A 17,723-nucleotide genomic window follows, 5' to 3' on the forward strand; every position below is an offset into this window, starting at 1 on the left:
TCTATGCTCGAACAATTCGTCTGTCTTGTAAGTGCATTTATGTATTTTAAAGGAATAAATCTTTTTTAATTACTGCACTTAGAGGATTCCGTCCCCTTCCTTCGTTTGTTTCCCTCCTGGGAGATCATAATAGGTTGCCGTCGCCAGCGAGAGGTGAGGGTGTCCGCCATAGGAGGAGAAAAACAGACCAGATCTTTGGGAAAGGAGCACGGAGCACTGGAAACCATAGTACCTTTTGGGCTCTCTTAATTATCCCTGTTTTGGAGACGTTCGAACTGACCGCTTTTCGAACTGACTGCACGCTAAGATCGTTGCCGGTATTCTGGTTAACTTACCCCATATATTATCCTTGTCTTTGAGAGGGATCAGAGTGCATGGATCAGCACTATATATGTGATAATTTTTCTATTGTTTAATGTTTATATGATTTAGTGTTTGCACTATATTTAAATACCTGTCACTATTAAGGAGTTTGGGACTTTATAATTGGTTTGACCTTTTTTACACACGACCGGTCCAGGATATCTGGTCATTTATATTTGGATTGCTGTCTTTGATTAGACGTTCACAGTAGTAGGAAGTCTGTTTGAATAATTAAGTGCACTCAGTATACAGTAACACTTAATCGATACACCGGCTGGTGATCGGAAATTTTCTTTTTTTGATTGACGTATTGCACAGTTATAAACCGGGATAGCTATCACCGGGATTTATAATAATTGTTTTACACAGTTAAAGTTTGCACAGTTAAATTTTCACCTAAAGCCGAGATATTGAGTCCCGGTACCCATATTTGTTTTATTATCCATCTCTAAGAGTACACAATATTTCACTAATTTAATTTGCTCTCAGACCGAGCGCAACTCACTTGCGATATATTAAGTTCACTCACACACATTGTTGCGGCTGGTCGAATTAGTTAGTTCGTTTCACACCTAGCGCAGTGATTCTTGAATTATTATAAATGGCAAACACACTCATAAAATTAATACCCAGCAATATATGCTCCAAAATGAAGGCTCTCATAGATTAGACTTAGGATCACACTACACAAAGGGGCCTTGATGAGGCAGTGTGGCTTCCACATAGTTTGCAAAAGTTGTACAACTAAACCCTCTGTTTTTAACCCTAATAGTTAGACAGTGTCATTTTTTTTTATTTTTTTTTTACCAGCTAGCTGGTAAGTGTGCTGGGAAATGTTTGCTTTTGTACTGTGTAAAGCCCTTCCATGTGCACCTTGCATTAAAGCTGGTTATGAATTGATGAGTGTGTTTGACATTTGTTTCACTTGTAAGGTACAATATATACAAAGCTCCTGTATGAAATTCTCTGGAATGGAGGCATGACAGTCATACTATTGAATGTCTGCTTGTGTATATGTAACAGTTTACACTGTCGAAAGATGCAAATGTGTAGAAAATATGCCCTCATCTCCTCCCACAAACACATAAAATGCATGTGCAATATCACATGTCCATCATGGAAGGTGTATGTACACAGTGATCTTAAGATCAAAATACTCATCATATTCAGATGTCGCTTCTTTCTCAGAACATCACTATAGTATAAAGGGGAAGCCTAGGAGGTAACTGAGGCCAGTGTCTGATCGATATCAGTGGTTGTTATGGTGTGACCACCTGTGTCCTAGCAACCATTGCCACTGTGTTGATCATTTGCTAGCAGCCTAGCAATCAGTGACGCTGCACAGGTTGCACAACATTGTTGGTCGCTAGGATACAGGTGGACCCGAGTTTGGATCGCTTGAACATTCGCCAAACCCAGATTTCTTGCTCCACGTAATCATTAAACCCAGGCACGTTCAACTTATCACTAGTTGCAATGTAAGGATTATGGTATACACTTCATGAGCGTTATGTTATTACATTTCTGGGAAAAGCAGTTTGAGGTCAAAGAGCAACATTTTAATTGTTAAAATGAAGGAATAGACTTCCGGTTCCGGCGCCCACAGAGCAAGTCGCGTATGTGAGGAGCTCCGGGCATTCGGGACAATTATATCTGCATTCACACCGGCCAGAGCTGCCATCAAGTGGTCACGTAAGCCCCAAACAGCCTCCACACCCTGTCTCTGTCCATGGACAGATTCGTTGACAGATCCCGCGTTCCGCCGCGAGCGGACTCCCGGCCCGGGAAAACGAGTGTGCGCAACCTGACGGAGGCCATGGAAGCCTCGAGACCGGCCTCACCGACGGACCCAGATGCCGACTCTATATCAGACCCTGAACCATCTGTCGACTCGGTGAAGATAGCAGCGGCGGTGGCCAGATTGCTGAAGCCGACTATACAGGCCTCGGTCCAGGCCGCGGTCAACTCAGCGGTCACCAAGGGCATTCAGTCGCTCCGCCATGAGCTCCTAGCGCAGGCTCATCGCGTCACGGAGGTGCAAAACAGAGTCTCTCTCTTGGAAGATGAGCTGGCATCCCCCAAATCTCGCCTACAGGCTGCAGCTAAGCATCATCAAACGGTCTCTGCCGAATTGGAGGATCTAGAAAACCGCTCCAGGAGGAACAACTTACGTATAGTAGGTCTCCCTGAGTCCTACCTACCAGCCGACTTACTAAATCTCTGCTCCCATCTCCTTCCAGAGGAGCTGGGACTTACCTGTGTTTGCATAGTGGAAAGGGCACATCGTTTGGGGTCACAGCAGCAAAAGTACTCTCGTCCACGCCCTGTGATAGTGAAATACTTATCGTATGTCGATAAAACGGACATACTCAAGGCCTATAGGAGTGGTACGAATTTTCGTTTTGACGGCAACAACATTCTACTCTTCGCAGACTATTCAGCTGAAGTAAGCCGCAAGCGGAAAGCTTTCTCCAAGATCTGCAAAATGCTGTACCAACGAAAGCTGCGGTTCTCTCTGATCTACCCGGCAACCCTGAATGTCCAATCCGTGGATGGGACTCGCCACACCTTTACATCGCCCCAAGACGCCCTACAGTTTCTCGATCCGGCTGATGTGGCGGGTCTTGATCAACGCTCCCATTCTGGAAGTAAGCGGCAACGTAGATCCTCTGCGCCTCCACTCTCCGCACTGGGGGAGCCCACCTGAACTTGCCGTGTAGTGAGGTGATCTACTGATGAATGTCCGCATCTACATGAGACGGCTTGTCTCCGTGGTTGTTCTGCCTGCGATACACCGTGTTGGCGTGTGCGACAGATATTGTTTTTGTTTTTTTTCGTTTCTTTTTTACTACCCCTTGGTGTTGGTGTTGGTAGTTTTGTACCCGCTGTTGGATAACCCTAGTTTTGGCTTGCGTGACACCCACCTCATCATACAGAGGGAACAGACTAAGGACCTGCCTCGCCCCATCACGTAACTATGGTTGCTATTTTTCACTTTTATATCTTCAATGTTGACATTTTTTTTATTTCTTTTTTTCCTCTCTATGGCGGCATAGCTCTGGCCTCAAAGGACCCCACTACCTCTAGTTCCGTTTTTACTAGTGTTTTTTGATCCCGATCCGCACTGTGGGAAAAAAGGGAGTGCTATAACTTTTTTCTCAGGTTATTCTCTCCATGGGGTTGGTCCATTATGCTCCAGGACTACCGGCCCTAGGTGGATCACCTACGAGAGGGAGAGTGTTCGTGATATGTTATTTTTTATGTTTATTATTTTTGTTAATTGTTCTCAGCTGAGCTGACATATTTTGCACTTGGTCATATGACCTTCCTGCCTGTGCCTTTCACGTTGGGTAAGGTCTGTACTTATCTTCCAGCGCTGTTACTTATGAGTCTGGGGATCCAACCGTTTCGATGTCTATTGTATTGGTTATTAGTGAGTCTTGTACAGGGATGACACACACCCGCCTTCAGTCCTACCTCCTATCACTATGTCTAATACAGTTAATATAGTAACGTGGAATGTGAAGGGGCTGCGGTCACCTCAGAAATGTTCCAGAATACTGCGTCATCTAGCTAAATTGAAAACTCATATCACCCTATTGCAGGAAACCCACCTACCACAGGCAGATCTCCACCGTCTGCGTAAATATTGGGTTGGAGAGGTTATTGGCTCTCCTTCCCAAGGCAGGAAGGCGGGGGTGGCTATCTTGTTGCACAAGAGTCTCACGTACGATGTCCTCTCCACGGACAGCGATACGGAAGGTCGTCTCTTGAAAGTCCATATCACTTTTGAGGGGGAAGACTATGTCATTTATAATGTTTACGCACCAAACTCGCCATTGAGCGATTTTTTTTCGCTCCCTATCCTCGTGGATTCTACAGGATGCGTTTGCGAATAAGGTGATAGGGGGCGACATGAACTCGGTATTGTCCGAGGCCGAGGATCAGATTTCAACCAAACTACTGCAAAAGGGGTTGACCCCATCCTCGTCCTCGCACTTAACACGACTTCAGTCTGACCTTAATGTTTTTGATGTATGGAGATTGCAGAACCCGGAAGGCAGAGAATATACCTACTGCTCTCAGGTGCATGTTTCCCTAGCCAGGCTGGACTATCTCTTCTGCTCACAATCCCTGCTATCCTATACCCAACAGACACTCATACATGATCTGGTTATATCAGATCATGCTTCTGTAGCGATACACTTACGTAAGTGTCTCCCCAAGGGTGACGCCCGCATATGGCGTTTTCCCTCTCATCTCCTGGATGATGTCAGCTTTAGGGAGGAAGTGCTGCTGGCATGGCAGGACTACACAGCCACAAATGACTTACCGGGCACTTTCCCTACAATATTTTGGGAAGCCGGTAAAGCCTATTTAAGGGGGCGTTTGATTGCCTATGTCGGTGCTAAACGACGACAAGCGATAGCATCCCATTCCAAAGCCAGTCTCGCTCTACACCAGGCCTATGCGGACTTTAAAGTCAACCCCACGCACAACCTCATGACCTCCTGGGCTAGGGCTAAGGGGGAATACGAAACCTTACTACACAAATATGAGCTCTATACTAAATCTATATCTGTCAACGGTAACCAAATACGGGTTAAAGATCGCGGTGCATCACATCACTTACTTGGGGATAAAGCTGGGAAGACTACCTTCCTCACTCTACACCCTAAACTACAAACCCCTTATTGACAAGTTGGTAAAGGAGCTGGAGGTGTGGACTACTCTGCCCCTCTCGCTTTTCGGTAGGGGACATGTACTCAAAATGATGAGCTTTCCAAAACTGCTCTACCCCCTACAAACGATACCGTTGTTGCTCAAGCATAAGGATGTTAGAATACTAGAACGGCGTTCACCAGATTCTTGCGGAAATCTAAGCGCCCACGCATCTCCTATCATCAACTACAATTCCACAAATTGGAAGGCGGATTGGGGCTCCCAAATATCCGAGCCTACAATTTGGCATGCCTCCTGCGACATGCCTATGATTGGATACTGGACACATCATGCTACTCCAACAGTAGTCTGGGGGCTGAATTAGCGTCCCCATGGTCGTTGGTGGGCCTACTCCACACCCGTGTAAATAAACTACCACCCTCATTACGCACTAACTCTCTGATTAGGGATACGGTGGTGGCGTGGAGGGAGTATAGGTTGAAGGCAGGCCTGCACCCCTATATGTCACAACATGTCCCCATCAGGCATAACCCACACTTCCCGCAGGGCTCGCATAGTAAGGTTTTTGACACCTGGGCAGCATAGGGTCTCCATAGGCTGGTTCAACTGTTTGACCCAGAAACATTTAGACCTCTCTCATTCTTAGAATTGCAGGCGTGTTTTAACCTGCCACCCCAACACTTCTTTCAACATATCCAATTGACTCACTATTGGCGTAGCGAGACCACTCTACCCAGCACTCTTTTTCAAACTACGGAAATAGACAGGGTTTCGTCATCTGCCCCTAGATCAATCTCTAAATTATACCCCATATGAAATTCTTACTTTAACCCCAAACCGGCAAGAACTTCCCTGGTAAAATGGAGAAAAGACTTCCCACTAGAGGACTTTGAGAGTGCTTTGTTGGAGGGGTGTCAGAACATCAGGAGGTGCACACTGAATGAACAGTGGAGAGAGACTCACTTCAGGATCATTCATAAGGCTGACAGCAGTCATTAGGGTCTGCTATGCACACGGCAATCAGCTGCTGGTAGGGTAGCATGCACAGGAAACAACCATGCAGCATTTTCTGGAAATTGTACTACGTAACATGCAAATCTCTATGTCTCTTTTAGCTTAATTTATTGGTCTACATGTGACATGAGTATACGATATTTTGTAGGATTTTTGTTTTGATCTGATATATTGTTATTTCTTTATTATTTTTATTTTTGGATTTTCGATGTTATGTGGAAAATCAATAAAAATGTTTTTTAAAAAAAAGATGAAGGAATATTTTGCATAATGCATACACAGTATTCCAACAATCTCTTTTAGGCCACACGTTCAAAATGACAAACCATATGCAGTTCCAAGTTTCAGTGTATATATTTCAGCTGAAAAGAAAATACCTTATTCAATAACTCCATAGACAGTATGTCAGAGCACAATGAAAACCAGACAAGCAAAAGGTGCTAGTTAAAATATTTATGAAGAACAGTGTCCACAGGAGCAAGCAGAATCATAAACAGAGTCAGGGTCAGAGTCAGGAGCCAGAGTGGGTAGTCGTCCAGGCCAGGTCAGGAACACAGAGATCAGCGTCATGAGGAACAAGCCAGGAGCAGGAGCCAGGAAATCAGCGTTGCCAGGAACAAGCCAGGAGCAGGGGCCATAGGAGAACGTCAGCCAGGATTGGGTCATACACAGAATCAGGATACTCAGAGCAGAAGGAATGCCCTAGCAGGAAGACCACACAAGGGCAAGGTCAGACTGGACTGAGTGGTTTATATATAGTGAGTGGGGTGACATCATCACTCAGAGACAGGAAACTCCCATCTGACTCTCTCAGATGATGCTCTCCTGTATGGCCATAAGAGGGAGCCTGGGAGTAGTGAGTAATGTTCCAGAGTCTGCTTAGGCAAAGAAGGAAACACAGGTGAGTAAAATGGCAGCCAAGCCAGAATGCTGCAAACCAGTAAAGTCAGAGTGGAACCCTGACAGTATTTAAGCACCTATGCTCGCTACCCCTGAAAAAAGTCGTTGTGATGAAACGCGTTGGGTGGGTGTGGCATACATGCGCTTCCTGACACCAACATGCTGACGCCTGTGAGATCGGAGATACTGCTGGTGCCAAGAGCCACTCCAGGGAGGCAGAGGGAATTAGGGGAACTAAACAAGTGGCTGCAGAACTGATGTTGGAAAGAGGGCTTTTGGTTCATGGAGATCTGGGCTGACTTCTCAGTTAGTTACCAGCTCTATAGCAGAGATGGGCTGCATCTAATTGGAAAGGTGCAGCACTTTTGGGGGAGAAAATGGTTACGAGATTGAAGGAGCTTTGAAACAAAAAGATGGGGGAGGGAATAAAAATGGGATAATAAACATAGAGCAAGTAACTACAGGGCCGTTTAATATCCAGTCATACAAGGGGGGACCACGGACTCACTCCAGTCAATCTAATTAGTAATGTATCTACCGTACCAAGGTCAGATAAAAATATAAGTTGGGATTCAGGAATGAGCAATAACAGAACCCAAACCCCTAGCACCAAACTAAAATGTATGTACACGAATGTTAGAAGCCTAGCAAACAAATTAGAGGAGCTTGAACTTATGTTAATCGAAGAGGACTTCGATATAGTGGGAATAACTGAAACTCGTCTAGACAGCTCACATGACTAGGCAACTAATGTACAAGGGTACAAACTGTTCAGGAGGGACAGGGTTGGTAGAAGGAAGGGCGGGGGAGGGGTATGCATGTTCATGAAAAGCAATCTTACTGTGCACATGAGATGAGAGTTGTGATGGTGTTGAGTCTTTGAGTCTTTGTGGCTAGAACTGGATAAGAATGATTCTAGTTGTAAATCTTTTGTGGGGGTGTGTTATAAACCCCAGAACATAAGGGAAGAGGAGGAGGCTCACCGACATTCCCAAATAGAAATAGCTGGGAAGTAGGGATATGTTATAATGGGTGACTTCAATTATCTGGACATTGATTGGTCACATGGAACCGCTCATTCACTAAAAGGCTGGCTGTTTTCTAAACCTGTTGCGAGACAATTTCATGGATCAGATGGTTGAGTTCCAGACCAGGAAGAATGCTATTCTAGATCTATTAAACACAAATAATGCAGACCTAGTTGCAGACATAGTGATTAGGGATACATTGGGTAATTGTGATCACAGGGTGATTACTTTTAATGTTGGGTACAGAAAAGAGAGGTGTGTTGGTCTCACAAGAACGCTAAATTTAAGAAAGGCAAACTTCGATAAGCTGCGTCATCTAGTGTAAGACACTAAATGAGACAAATTATTTCTAACAATGAACACTGATAAGAAGTCGGTTTGTTTCAAGAATACATTGCATAATGTGATTACCAAGTGCATATCGTGGGGGTAACAAAAATAAAAGATCAAAAGCTAATCCTGCATGGCTAAATAAAACAGTAAGACAACACATCAAAGAAAAGAAGCTTGCATTTAAAAAATATAAGATGGAGGGGACTTCATTGGCATTCCAGAGCTACAAGGAATGCAATCAGATATGTAAACATGAAATCCAGGTAGCTAAAATAGATTACGAAAAGCATATTGCCACAGTCTGTAAGAACCCCAAAAAATTCTTCCAATATATATAAAAAGTGAAAAGGGTAAGAAAAGAGCAAGTAGGCCCAATAAAAGATGAGAACGGTAGAAAAATCACAAACGACCGGGAGAAGGCTGAGGTATTAAATAAATCTTTCTTGTCAATATACACTCAAGAAAAAGACGGTTTAATGGAGATAAGAATGTGAGTAGCTTAGTGTGTAAGATACCGCAATGGTTGAAGGAAGCCAAGGTTCAACACAGACTAAAAAAACTTAATGAAAATAAGTAATTATGACTGGATAACCTTCACCCCAGGGTACTTAAAGAGCTCGGCCATGTTATAGCAAGACTGTTATGCCTCATTTTCAAGGACTCCTTATTGACAGGAAGGGTACCAAGTGACTGCCATAAAGCAATAGATGAAATGGTGTGTACATGGATAGGTAACTGGCTACAGGAACGTGTCCAGAGAGTATTGATAAATGGCTCTTTCACATTGGTCTAAAGTCGAGAGTGGCATGCATCAGGGTTCTGTGCTAGGCCCAATACTGTTTAAAATGTTCATTATTAATATTGGGGAGGGTGTTAGCCATATTTCTGTGTTTGCAAATTATACTAAAATTGGAAGGGTATTAGACATGGGCTTAGACAGTACAGAAGGGAGTTGAAAAAATGATTGGGAGTTGGCAACTAGATGGCAGATGAGGTTTAATGTTAACAAATTTTAAGTATTGCATTTTGGGGTTAAAAATAGGCAAGCAGAATACATATCAACGGGCACTCCACTAGGAAAGTCGGAAATGCCATAAGATTTGGGGGTCATAGTTGACCACAGATTGAATAACAGCATGCAATCCGAGGCTGCGTCAAACAAAACTAGCAGAGTCTTGCATTAAAAAGGGAATGTACTGTAGAGACAAAGCAATAATTTTGGCACTTTATAGATCGCTGGTTCAGCCTCATCATGAGTACATGGTTCAGTTTTGGTCACCAATCCACAGAAAGGATGTCCTGGAGCTGCAGAGAGTCCAGAGAAGGGCAAGTAAATTATTAAGGGGCTGGAGGATCAAAGCTATAAGACAAGGTTGCTAAATTTAAACTTGTTCACGCTGGAAGTGAGGCGATTAAGAGGGGACATGATTTTAATGTACAAAATGTTTAGTGGTGATGACAGCATCAGCAATAAACTTTTTACTGTAAACTCTCTAACAAAGACTAGAGGCCACCACCTAAAATTGGTGGAGAACAGATTTATCCACAAGGGATGCAGGGGCTTCTTTTCAGTCAGAGCGGTTACATTTTGGAACTCTTTTCCACAAGCAGTGGTATCTGCAGAGAATATTGATTCATTCAAAAATCAATTAGATACATTCATAAGAAACCATGACATACAGGGGTACAGGTACTCTTAAAAACTAAGACCACACAGGGACTCATATACACACATGCACGCAGTACACATACACAGACACAAAGGTTGAACCTGTGTCTTTATTCAACCTCAAATACTATGTAACTATGTAACCGTTTAATATAGTAATATAGCGAAAAAGTACACCATGAGAAGCATGTTTGTTTTTGTTAGAGCTTGGTCGGTAAGCTCTTTTGGAGAGGTGAGGAGGAAAAGAGAGACTAATAAGAGCAGATCTTTCTAAGCTGGAGCTTAACTGTTTGGAATCATAAGCACCGGGAATACAAAACACTTAGCTGGGGTAGCCCTGTAGATTCGGTGAGTGCGGTCTGAGTGCGGTCTGTTTCTGTGCATGGGGGTGTGAAGAGAGAGTTACTGTAAACACTTGATATTTGGGCACTATTGTTGATGGTGAACTGTGCACTTTGATTGATATTCTATATTGATATACTATATAGGATTATGGACTTTATGTTCTTTTTATAGATTGCTAAAGCACAATATACACTTTATTTTACGCAATTGTTTGTCACAATATCCGTAAATCCCTTTTCTCCCTGGTTCTGGGCTGTCAGCCTATGGTGTTTCACAAGGCTGCAGCAAATCTGCACTCCTTCTTCCCTATTTAGGACTTCACTTGTTGCTCTTCGTGCGAGCAACAAGTCTTATGTCTTGTTTCTCTAGCGATCCCTGTGATCTTCATTCCGTGTTCATCTTGGAACCCTGCTCCTTTGGCTTCCCTGTACCCAGCTGTTTTCCCTGTTTGGTTTTCCTGCTGTAGTCTAATTCCAGGGTGTACCTTAGTATTTTGCTGAAGACCATTGCTTCACCAGTGTGTTGTGAGTCTCTTCTGCCTTCTTTGCCTTACTACTTTAGTGTTTTCCCACTCCAGCCATTGTGTATCTGCTTTCTCCTACCCATTTGCTTTCTTTGTACTTCAGCCCAACGTTCTCAAGTGCTCTGTAGTTCTGTTACTGTTCTGTTTCCAGTGTATCCTCCACCCTGCTACGCATTTACACCCTCACTCCTGAGCTCCACTCCTTCCTGAGCTCCACTCCTTCCTATTGCTTTGTTCTATACTTCTATCACATACTCCCTGTGTGCATTTTCCTCTTGGATCTGCTCTTTGTATTTAACCTTACTACTTGGATTGCACACTCCCCGTGTGCATTTACCTCGGTGACCTGCACTTTGTATTTTACCTTCTCCGATCCTGTATCTCTTTGCATGCTAGTGCAACGCACATCTCTTGTATACTATTTTACTTCTAAGTATTCCTCTAGCTACTTACCTTTCCTGTTTGTTACCGTCTGTTGAGTCCTGTGCCATGCGTTTTGCACCTTTACTCATGTGTGTCTCACTCACTTTCTCATTGCTCATTGTGTGCCTTTGTTCGCCATCTTCCTCCTCTTGATTTCAAGTTTCTTCTTTATCTGTTCCTGTATACAGTTCCCTGTTGCTTCCACTAGCCTCTGAATCTGTGTGGTTGTGCTAGAGGGCCGCAACCTGGAAGGTGTCCAGCACCCAATCATCCTCACCATTAGAGGCTCTGTTGAAGACCTGGCCCTTCTTAGATTCTGCACCTCTAGTGCATCCCTAATAATGCACAGCCTCTTAGTTCCTAGTCCCCAATAACACACAGACCATTAGTTCCTAGTCTCCCGGTGACCTTCATCCCCACTGTCTGTGACTCCAACCCGCTCCGCAAGACCCGGAGCTCACGTACCATAGTGCCCCAGTCCGTTCATAATAACTTATTGTATATGATTATAAACCTTTAAACTTTAATTTTGAAAAGATTTTTGGGTACAGTGCAATACATTTGTTTATTATTAATGGTAACAGTTCCTAACTGAAACTATTGCAGCTTTATCACAGTTATTTTTTTATATAGTTTAATTAAGCACGGTTATTTAGTTATTTAATAACCTACCAGCATGTCTTTTGAGTGTAGGAGGAAACCGGAGTACCCAGAGGAAACCTATGCAAGCACAGGGAGAATATGAAAACTCTGTGCAGATGGTGAAAAGGCCAGGATTCAAACCAAGGACCCCCAGTGCTGCAAGGCAAAATAGCTAACCACTACACCACTGTGCTGCCCATAGAAGTATCCAGATCGGTGCCCTGCGGTGGAAGCTTTGGGGGCCGCAAATGGACCCCGCATGGATAGTGTCAGAAGAAGCGGGGCCAGCCTGTAATGTTGCTTTTTGCATTGGTACCTGTGTGTGCACCCACTTTGGCACACTTTTTGCAGTACATTGGGTTAGCTGCAGGGTGCTATACATGTCTAGGGCAGTGGCATATCCACATTGGTTTGACCCTGTCCCTGAAGACCCCTTAGGGGGTATGCTCAACTTATGTGATTGAAGCTAAGATCTTCATCGATTTGATGTAGAAGATGTAGTAAGGTGGTGAGTCTTAGCCCCTTTCCTTCCCCCTTGTTTCGACCAATGCAGTTGCTTGTTGTGAACACTATTGTGTCCCTCTTCTGAGTTTGGGGTTTTCCCCCCCCCCCCCCATTTAATTTTTCCCCTAATGCTGCCTTTCTACCTCCTTTCCCTCTATTGGGGTCAAGGAGGTGTATTTTTACTATTTTTACCATTTTCCGCGGGAGCCGGAATAGCCTACTGCGCATGTGTGGGTTGCGCGTGCACACTTTTGTCTCCAGCAGCCTTTTCCTTGGACTGTCTACTGAGTAAGCGCATGAGCAGTAGCTCCTCTGGTGGCCATATTGGGGATGGCATCAGGTGTGCAGAGTCTACTTCTTAGCTCACGCCCCCAGTCATTAGAAAAAGGACACATTTTGAGTTTCAACTTCCCTATTCTGCAGAGACAGCCAGGCCTGGGGTGCAGGGTTTGGCAGGAGGCTGAGGCACTGGTCATGGCAGACACAGTCTGTTTGTGAGTACACTATAGGACACTTGACATTGTGGACACCAAACAAAAGGGGATTGGAGGTTAAAAAAAAAGAGGGCAGCATAGCAGTTGCTAGTGGGTGTAGTGGGTTACCTGTTGGTTCCCCTTAGGACTCAAATATGGATGCTTTGCCTGTTGATCCACCTTCTAAACCCTGTCCTTCTGTTGTCTCTGGTTCATGGGATGCCAATATCTCATTCATCTTGCCTTAGTAAAGATGATTTTGTGGCTTCTATGTCAGCGCTCATGGATAAGATCTCTGCCATGATAAAAGCTTCAGGTCGCTGTGGCCACAAGCACAGTCCCCCTTCTCCTGCTCCTTTGGGTTCCCAGTTGGATGGGGACTTAACTTGTTGTTTATTTTCAGGCAGGGATGAGGAGGATGAGGACACTGGCGGAACTACCAGGGTTGCAGCGGTCCCAAGTGCGACTGGGCCCTGGCATTCTGCCACTTGGGGGGGGCCCAGCGAGGAAGAAGAGGGGCCCCCCCTCCAGAGAGTGCCGCTACATCCCTGCACAGCCACCCGTAGCATGTACGGGCAGCTGTGCGGCAGGGATGCATTGCCATCCGCACGCACTCAGACTTGCACAGTTCCTTGCGGCCTCGGCTGCAAGGAACTGTGCTCGTCTGAGCTGCTTCTCTCCTATCTGCCTCTTAGCTCCAGAGTCTCAGAGAGAGCAGAGTGATCTCTCTGAGACTTCAGATCGATGAGTCATTCGGAGGCGGGCGTGTTGGAGTCCCGGCCGGCTGAGCAGGCTGCAGCGCTGTCTGTGGAGGTAAGATGGTTTAGTGTGTAGTGTTCGTTCTACCCCCCCCCCCTTCCCTCTCCCCCCCTCTGTCTCTATTTCTCCCTCTCTCTACTTTCTGCACCCCTCCTGACACCCTCCGCACACCTCCTGACACCCTCTGCACCCTTCCTGACAGTGTGTGTGTTTGTGTGTATGTGTGGGATGCTGGTGATATAGTGCTCACTTTTATGCATTGCTGGTGGTATTCGGCATTGATGTATTATGATTATACAGCAATGCAGAATAGCTCCAACTATGAAGGACTACAAGTCCCAGCAATGTATTATATTATTAAGTAGGGAAACACCACTGCCAATACTGGGCATTTTCACAAGTACTTATACTTGTGAAAATGCCCCGATACTAAGCGCAGATACTAGTGTTCTGTCGAGAACGCCGACCTAGTCGAATTTGCCGACCTCAGCATCTGCGCTTGCGCACAAACCAGTATTATTGAGGAAACCGGGATTAATTTACAAAGTATTTCGTTTAAATCGTTAATTGTGACCGTTAATATTATTCCATAATTTACTGCCATCCATCATTCACTAACGGTCACAATTAACCATTACAAACGAATACTTTGTAAATAAATGCCGGTTTCCTCTGTAATCCTGTCTGTACGTAAGCGCAGATACTGGGTCGGCGTTCTCGACAGAACACCGGCACTAAAATTTTAAACAAGCGGCTGCCTGAGGTCCCGCACTTGCTGGGGACCTCATCAGCCTTTCTGTTAACCATGCGGTGCCATAGCGGCTGGGGGAGGGGGGGGACCCTTCATGGTTTCTTGCACCGGGGCCCTGAAGGTTCTAGTTACGCCTCTGGATGAGGAGTTGCAAGAAAGTACTTCTTCTGAGTCAGGGGGTTCCTCATTAGAGGAAATTAGCTCTACTGGGTTATTTGCTGTTCATTCTTTAGTGGAGGAAATTTTGTTTACTGATTGGCAACGTCCAGAAAGTTTTCTCCTCAAACTTTTTTCCAGCAATACCCTTTTGAGGAATCTTTCCTGAAGACATGGGTTTTGCTGGAGGTGAACACTGCAATTTCTCACTTGAACAAATCTCTAACTGTTGAGGACTACAACACATGGAAAAGGACAACGTCATTGATCGGGCTATGTATCATCGCCTCTACCCTGGTGAAGCCCCTCCGTGTATATATGGACTTCCGAAGATACATAAGGATGGGACCCCTCTCAGGCCAACTGTCAACAGCATAAACTCTGTGACTTACAACGTGGCAAAATACTTAGCCAGAGTCCTTGCCCCTTTGGTTGGAAATACACAACACCACACACAGAACTCTCAGGATTTCACAACCAAAATCAAGAACTTAATATTGGGCACAGACATGATACACCGAAGAATTTGGTCATCCCATATGTATCTGGAGTGTCTGAGAAACTCAGAAGGGTTTTTAAAAAACATCACATCCCTGTCTGCGTTAAACCCAGCAATACACTGAGGCAACAACTGCTTCACCCAAAAGACCCAACGCCAAAAGACAAGATGAACAACATTGTGTATGCAGTCCAGTGAGGGAGGAGTGCTCAGAATTGTATGTCAGTGAAAGAAAAATATTGTGCCTCCCTAACTAATCAACCTATCAACATACGAATTACCAAATGTGTTTGCCACCTAATTATTTGCTTTGCAATTGACACTTTGCATTTTATTTTCCATACCAGCAGCAAATTACCAGTAGTTCAGTAGGGTTAACTCTCCCATTGTAGGGAGAGCTAGAGGGTGCAAGCTTGTAAGAGACTCCATGCGGTGTGGAAATAAATTAACCCCCATAGCATTGAGAAGAAAACTAAACACACTTTACAAAATCTGCATACTTACCGTGTTTAGTTTTCTTCTCTGTGTTCTGGGGGTTAGTTATTTCTTCCGCAGCATGAAATGCATACTGTGATCAGCTGTTATTGTAACTCTCAGCGCTGTTACACTTTTAATCCTGCTGAGAGTTACACCAACTGCTCTGATTATTACAATGCTCAGACCTTCAGTAAACAAATAATATAACATTGATTAAGGTTAATGTGACTAAGACCCTCTTTTTAAACTAGCACTAGTTATAGTTAATAAATTGCATATAAGGCTTCAAAATGGGGACATTTGATTTTCAATGTTCTACCCCCATAGACTTGCATTGAGTTAGAGTTCGAATTTGCACTTTTCACATGTTCGAATTCAAACCGAACAGGGGGGATGTTTGGCCCACCACTACTGCTGGCTGATGACACTGCACTACCCTGCACCTGAAAGAACAAGGAGGAGGAGAATGAAGGTTTGGCTATCCACTCCACCCCCTTCTTTGTATTCTAGCTGTATAGGACTCCCACTGTCAAAAATGTAATGGTGCAGGAAGTATTAGGAAAAAAGGCAAAGACCTTTTGCAGTGCAAAGTACAGAATGAGGTGGTGTGGAATATGAAATGCACAGGACAAAATACAGAATTAAATACTTGTAATTTTGGCTTACATGCAGTCACAGTGCAGATGCAAAACATGGTGTTTAATCGACAGACGTGATCATATCAGCATGTGGAGGAAATGCTCATCAGATAACCGCTCACTTCAACCAGCATCTACCTTCTACTGTACACACAGATAATTGAAAAGCGCCACACACACCAACCAGGAAAAGTGACAATTCGCTTCCCGGACCTGAAAAGGGGTCCTCAGTCTGCTGGGACTTCTGTCTAAAAGCTACCTGTGGCAGCAATAAGCTTGGTAGTACAATAGCAGTGGTCGCTGCCTAATCTCATTGCTATTTGCCTGCCCTAACTGCTATCCCACAATTTTGATATGTTGGACTCTCCCTGTACAGCCCCATGCTGGGTAGAGGAACTTTGAAGTACCTCTACCTTGTGCTCTCTCATGTCCCCCCTCACCATTGAAACTGCTGCTGTCTGACTGCCCCCAGTGCTGTGAGATAGATTAGTGGATTAGTGGAGCCGAGCACCAGAAATGAGCATTCTGGCACTGGATTCCAGGACATAGTCCAGATCCACAGGATGCTAGGAATTTGTTGAAATCCTGAGACATTGGGAGGTATGCATTTGAGCAATAAGGAAATTCCCACACTTGGCATGGTTTTATGTGTCCAAGGATCTCTTGGGTAGTAGTTTGCCGAGACACCACTGCCCATAGTTGGTATTTATCCAAATATAGGTATCAATGTAACAAGAAACTCCCTGTCTGGCCACTTTTGGGGGGGAGGAACCACTCTATATAGCTCCCACAGTTTGCACAGCGCTTTATAATAATGTCCATTAAAAAAACAGGATTTAGCCTACTGCAGGGCACGTGGGCTGGTATCAGAAACACAGTTTCAGCACCATTGAGAGTTATTGCCAGCACATTTGCCTTCAGGCTAAATCCTGTTTTTTATGGATATTATTATAAAGCGCTGCGTAAACTGTGGGTGCTATATAAGCCCTATGCTATATATATAGATATATATATCTAATCAGCTTACTGCATACCAATTTTCTTCTCAGGTTCAGAGGTTGCTTGAGGGAATATTTCTTTAAGAATGGGGTCTTCTGAGAGTACTGGCTGTAGATCTTTGATAATTGTGCGTATTACCTCTAGAGTAGGGTTGTAGGTAACTACAAGAGGAGTCCTGGTTGGGTTTTTCTTCTCTTTGTACTGTAGCAGTCTTTCCCGTGGTGTTCTTAGGGCAGATTTAATCTTTTTAGAAATTGTCTTTTTCCTATAGCCCTTTCGCCGAAATGCATCAGCCAGAGTGCTCAGGTGTTTGTCTCTGTCCTCAGTGTCAGACCAAATGCGGTGGTATCGGATTGCTTGGCTGTAGATGACCCTGTTTAGTGTGATTAGGATGGAAGCTGGAATTATGGAGGTAGCTGTACCTGTCTGTGGGTTTTCTGTACACAGAGGAACAGAGTGAGCCATTGCTGACCGTTATGGCACAATCCAGAAAAAACACACTGTGTACTGAGAAATTCATTTTAAATTTCATGGATGGATGGAA

The sequence above is a fragment of the Nanorana parkeri genome, unplaced genomic scaffold (assembly GCF_000935625.1).
Source record: "Nanorana parkeri isolate BGI_ZX_2015 unplaced genomic scaffold, ASM93562v1 scaffold1118, whole genome shotgun sequence".
In the NCBI taxonomy this organism is placed as follows: Eukaryota; Metazoa; Chordata; class Amphibia; order Anura; family Dicroglossidae; genus Nanorana; species Nanorana parkeri.